Genomic DNA, 6,054 nt, shown 5'->3' on the forward strand with positions numbered 1-6,054 from the left:
CTCGGAACGGCCCGCCCCGCCCGGAGCCTGACGTCACCCGGACACGACCATTCTCCTTCTAGGGGTGAAGCCCTGAAGTGCCCCGAGCTGAGCCTCACGATTGCGCCACGCAGCCCTGGAAACCCGGAGAGAAAGGACAGCCGAGATCACGCTGAGCAGGTCTGCAGGTCGCCCTCCTCCTGTGCGCACCGAGGCGCACGGACTAAAAGCGACCTCGTCGGTGCCCCGCGGTGAACGTGGGTCCTCCCGGAGGGGCGGGAGGGGGCGGTTCCGGGGGGGGCGTGCCTGTGACGTCAGGCGGGGCGGGGCGGGGCTCGCGGGTTTGCGGACGTGGGGGCGGCCGCCGCGGTTCCCGCGGGCGCATCCCCGCGCCGGCGGGTGGCGGGCGCCGGCCGGGGTGGGACGGAGCTGGCCCTGGCGCGCTGGCGTCGGTGGGGTGCGCTGAAGGGCGTGGGACTCAGCCCGGCCCAGACGACCTCGTGCTACCCGGAGTCGGGCCGGGACCCTGGAGGCGCGGGGGTCCGCCCGCTCCCGGGAAGCCCGCGGCGGGAGCGGCCTGGCCCAGAGCAGCGAGCGCCGTCGCCCTGAGCTGGGACCCGCCGGCCTGCTTGTCTGCGCTTGTCCGCTGCTGCGAGCCGCGACGGCGAAGGCCGTCGGGGAGAGAAGGGGGCGTGGGCGGGGAGCCCCGGGCTCGCCTTGTCCTGGGCGCAGAGGCCCAGCGGGGCGTGGGCACGGCCGGACGCGGAGAGAACGGGCTCCTGGAAGGTGCCGTGTTTGGTCCGGTTCGAAGCAAGCGTGCGGTCCCCGCGCTCGTCCGTGGCTCGGCGCTGCACACCGTGGGGCTCCCAGCTCCGACCCGCTCGGGCCTTGGGCGAGAACGCGGGCTGCGGGGCTGCGGCGAGAAGGGCGGAGCGGCTCCGCGGCATCTTCACCGCCCAGTGGGGCCGGCGCTCCTTGTCCCGTCGTTCCGGATTCAGCGAGGACTCGGCCTCCCAGCGCGCCCTCAGCGAGCACGTGTTCGGGGCCCACGGAAGGCTCGGAGCCCTCCTCCACCGCTGGAAGGACTCGGGACTCCCCGGGGGTCCTTCCTCCACCTGACCCGGATCCTCTCCCATCCCCGCAGCGCGGAGCTCCCAGGAATTCCCAGCGGACGATCCCATCGGAAATACCCTCACCGCTTCTCAGAGTCGCCTCAGTGTCCCCCCGCTGCCCTCTCCGATGGAGGGTTTATCCCCCCCCAGCCCTCCTACCTCAGCACAGACTTCGTGTCCGAGGCCTCCCTCCTTCCCATGTGGGCTTCCCTCGCCTGCTGGAAAACTCCGGCTCCTGCAAGCCTCCTAACCGCCCAGCTGGGCGGCCTTTTCCCGGGTCAGTGCGGGCAGCCAGCAATCCCGGCGCTTCTTCCCAGCACTGCAGCTTGGCCCCCGGCTCCTGTCACCGCTCTCTGAGGCCTCCTTGCGGGCAGGGTGACCCTTGACCTCAGATGGCCAGAGGGTTCTTCCTCCTCCTCGCCTCAGACACCGCTCCCCTGGAATACCCTGGGCCTTGTCCCCCCGAAGCCGTTCAGCCTGCAGAGTCCCCCACGAAGCCGCCCTGCTCTCCAGGGCCGCTGGCTCACCTACTCCCCAAAGCCGTGCTTCCCTCGCAGAGACACCAACAGCCCTTGAAATTCGGGGCCCGCCCCACGGGCTCGTCCTTCCCGCCACCACCGAGAGAACTCACATACGTTAGCGTGCGTGAGAAGCGTTTGCAAGCTGTGCGGTTCTGCACAAACGTGAGGCCCTCCTCCTAGGGTAGGAGGCCTGGTCTGCAAGCTGGGTGCTGCTGAGGGTGAGGCGGTGAAGAGGGGAGGACCGGGATTGTCGGGCAGACGCAGCATGAGCCGGGAAGGCACAGCCCGAGTTCTGGGTGGACGCCGGCCCATACAGCCTCCTGCGGGTTCTGGAAGACGAGGCTTGAAGAGGCCAGTGCCCACCCCGATGACAGAGAAGTGGCCCCAGGAGCCAAGAACACAATTACGCCTGAAAGTCACCCCTCACTAAGAAAGCAGACCATTTTTTTAAAGATTTTATTTATTTATTTGACACCGAGAAAGAGGGAGGGAGAGAGCGCAGGCAGGGGGAGTGGCAGGCAGAGACAGAGGGAGACCCATGGGGCTCGATCCCCGGACGATGGGATTACAACCTGAGCTGAAGGTGGACGCTTCACCGACTGAGCCGCCCCGGCGCCCCTAAACAAGACATTTTTACATAAAGATTCCTGATTGAGAGAATCATTTTTGTTCTTCTGTTAGGTGATTATGCACCGACAGGGTCCTTTATTGATTTCATTTCATGGTCTTCTAGTGACAGAAGCTGGCTTTTATTTTATTTAGGGGGCGTCAGTCGGGAGCCACGAGCAGAGGAGCTGGGTCCACGCGGCTCGAGCACCCCGGCGCTGCTTCCCCCGCTCCTCCCCAGCACCCCACTCTCACTTCCGAAACACAGCGGTGACGCCAGCCTGGGGGCCCACGGCCTTGCACTTGTGGGGGAACGAGGGGGGCATCCTGTGGCCGGAAAGCCCTCATGCCAAGGGTTCTGCCCCCTGCCCCCCGCCACGGGCTGCCTCTGTGACGGCCCGAGGCCACCTTCCCGAGGCAAGCATGGCAAGCCTGTGCGGCCCACGGGTGCCGGGCCCCCCAAATGGGGCTGCTGCTTTCCTCTCCATGGCACCCGGCTTCGGTTCCCGCCTACCCCGCGCCAACCTGACGGCTGTCCCTCGGATGGTGGCCAGGGTCTCAGCGCCGACCTTGGAGGTCGCTCCCCTTGGGCCCCGTAAGGTTAAGCGTCTGACTTCTCCAGCGGGGCCCTGCCTTGGAGGGAACGGGGAGAGGGGGCCCCACGTGGAGCCGTGGGTGACGAGCTGAGAGGCCGGCGCTCTCCCTGTCCCTCAGCCTGCGGAGTGCAGCCCCGCTGCTTTCTCCTCTCCACCGCACGCCTGCAACACCAGCACCTCCTTTCCCAGCGCTGCAGGGGGGCAGGGGAACGTGGTCACCCGCCTGTCCCAAGGCTGGAAAGCTGGAGTCCTTGACCCGCCGCCGCAGGTCCCCCGGGCTGGGCCCATTCGAGGCTCATCCAGTCCGTCGCATGCTCCAAGTCAGGCCCGCGTCACCTCGCTCCTGGGCTGTTGGCGGACGCTTCCTAAGTACCCCAGTTTCTCAGCTGGCCCCCTCCGTCCTGGCTGCCCGCACGCAGCGCCCGAGTACACCTTCCCTCCCACAGGCGTCCTGCCCCGGTGCCCTCGGGAGCGCCCTCCCCCTTCCCCCCCACAGAGCCCCTCCGGCAGCCTTGCAGGTGGGTCTGTGGGAGAATCCTGACCTGTCCCCTTAGCCATCCGGCCACAGGGCTTTCCCCCTCCCTCGGGCCTGACCCCTGTCCGGTCGGAGGCCCCCTCCCCCGTCGCAAATCCTGTAATCCTTCCCAGTTCCTCTCGTTAGCTAGGCCGAGTCCTCCCGGTGGCCGGTGGAGAGAGGACGGGTACGGTTCTGCTTGATGGACTAACCTGGTTAGCCTCGGGGTTGGGCCTGGGTCTGCACGGTGGCAGGCACAGAGCTGGAGGGAAGAGCTCCACCCCCCAGCCGGCTCCTGCCCCTATTTTGGGAACCAAGCCCCTTCTCCTCTCAGAGCCCCCAGCAACCCCCTTAGAGCTTGGCTAAACCAAGAAAACTACTCTTTGTAATGAACAGTTTTCTGCTTGTCGGTAGTGACTGATTTCCCCATCGGGACCACCTCTGGGGCGTTGCTCACAGTCTCCGCTTTACTGATGGGAAACCTGGGCCCAAAAGCGGGGAGGGGCACCTCACCAGAGGCCCACAGGTGAGCGGGGGGCGGGGCGGGGGGGCGAGACTGGGTGTTCTGACCTCAGAGCCTACTCTGGCCCAAGGTCTAGTTAGGAGAGACCTGGCGGGCTGGGCCTCCATGTGGCCCAGAGTAAAGAAACAGTGAATGGGGCAGGGCCTACTGCGGCAGCTGAGGCTTACCAGAGAGATGGGCCATTACCTTCCACGAGGCTGGGGGCAGAGAGCTCAGACAGCTGTGCCGGAGAGCAGGTGAACAGGGGCTTCTGTGGCTCAGACAGCTGAGAGGTCAACTGGGAGGGAGGGCCTTGTTGCTGTCTGGGTTTAGGGCCGCATGGCCCAACCCCCACCCTGCAGCATCCCTACCTGACCCACAGAGCAGGTGACGTGTGAAAGGACCAGGAACACTTGTGGTCCAGAACAAGCCTGATGGAGGGACATCCCTGCATCGAGGTGACCCTGGGAGGTTCCCAAGGTGACAGCCAGCCAGGCCAAGGTTGGGCCCATGGGGGGGGGGGGTAGCTGGGAGAGGTTCTCAGGGGAACACATGGCTTTGACCTTCAAGGAGCTCATAGGGGTCGTACAGGTCCAAAGTCCACTCACCACCATGGTCTCACCATGCACCCCCCATCCCCTAGGATGGGTGGGAGTGGGAGGCAGTAGGGAGAGACTGGGGCCTGGGGACCTGGGGTGGCAGGGAGAGACAGGGAGATCCCAAGGGTGGTAAGGGCCGGCAGGGGCACTGGCAAGGGAAGGCCAGGCTGAGGGCCCCAGGGAAGGGGCAGGGGAGGAGCCCAGGAAGGAGTGAGGCTGGACAGTGAGGAACAGGGAGGGGAGGGAGGGCAGACCGGGGGACAGAGGGGATGTGGGGACGGGCCAAAGGAAGTAAAGTTTCTACTGAGAGCGGAAGGCCCAAAAGAGACACCCCTGACTCGAGTAATTCCCCCAAGTTGCCCCCAGCCCTGGAGCCGAGCTCTGAGCTGGGGGGGTTCTCAGAGAAAAGGCAGAAAAGCCAAGCTCTTAAACGGGAGGGTCCAGGCCAGAGTCTGGGAGGCCAAGCAGGGCTGGGCAGCAGAGTCCAGTGGGCCTGCCCCCAGGTCGCCCCCTCCCCCGCCCTCGGGACAGACTAGTGGTGTGTGTGAATGAGTGTGTAAGTGTGTGTGTGTGTGTGCACGTGCGCGCGTGTGCACATGCGTGTATGTGTTGGGGTGGGGGGTGCTGCCACGCAGCTCTACCCTCCCTTGGCCGGTCTTCACATGCTGGCCTTGGAACCGGGTTCCCTCGCTCCCAGGGCTGCCGTGGGTGCACAGGGCTGGCAGGGGCCTGCTGACCCATGACGGGCGCTGTGAGCATCACCTACCCAGGTCAGCCCAGGGACGGGGCAATCAGTGGCCAGCGGCCCTGCTGTCCTGGGCTCCCCTGCAGACCCCTTGTGTTCATGGCTCTCCTTGTCGCCCTGACTGGACGGTCCCTGAGACGGCCAGCTCAGCACGGCCACTCCCTGAGGAGCCGGTGAGAAGGGGGGGCTTGGGGGCTCTTCCCAGCCTCCCTGAGTTTGTTATGCAGATGAAGGAACCCGCCCAGGAGAGGAACCTGAGGAGGCCAGGCTGTGCCCCCCTCCCCGGGATGAGGAAAGTGGCCTCCCTTGTGGCCGGAATCCCAATTCCCAGCTTGGGAAGCCCAAGCTGGCCGGTCAGCTGCGTGCGAGCCCGCGGAACCTGAGCACCTGCGGAAGGCCGCGGACTCGAACAGGCTGACACAGACCTCCTCGTGGGGGCCCCAATCCAGGCCCTGGGGCCAGCCTAGCCAGCATCCTCCCAACCCCCCTCTAGAAGACCCGTTCCCTGCAGACCCGGGCCCCAGTCACTGACCCCCTGCCGAGGTGGGGGGGCTTCCTCGGGTCTAACGAGTCCCTCCTGCCCCAGAAGGCGGCTCCACCGACGCGCGGCCTTGGCACCGCCCCACACCCCACAGACCTCGTAACCGCGGACCTCGCCGCCAGCGGCCCCGCCCCCCAAGCTCCTGCCGTCCACGCCAGCCCCCGCCCGGACCTGCAGGCGCTCTCCCCTGCCCGAGGCCACACCGCGTCCTTCTGCCCCTACACGCACGCGCGGGGCATGTCCGGGGCAATCAAGGAGCCCCGCCAGGAAGGACGAGCCCCGCGGGGTCTGGGACCTGGGGTCTGCGGGAGCGGCCGCGCGCGGAGGGCCAGCAGGTGG

Source organism: Martes martes, assembly GCF_963455335.1.
Source record: "Martes martes genome assembly, chromosome: 15".
NCBI lineage: Eukaryota > Metazoa > Chordata > Mammalia > Carnivora > Mustelidae > Martes > Martes martes.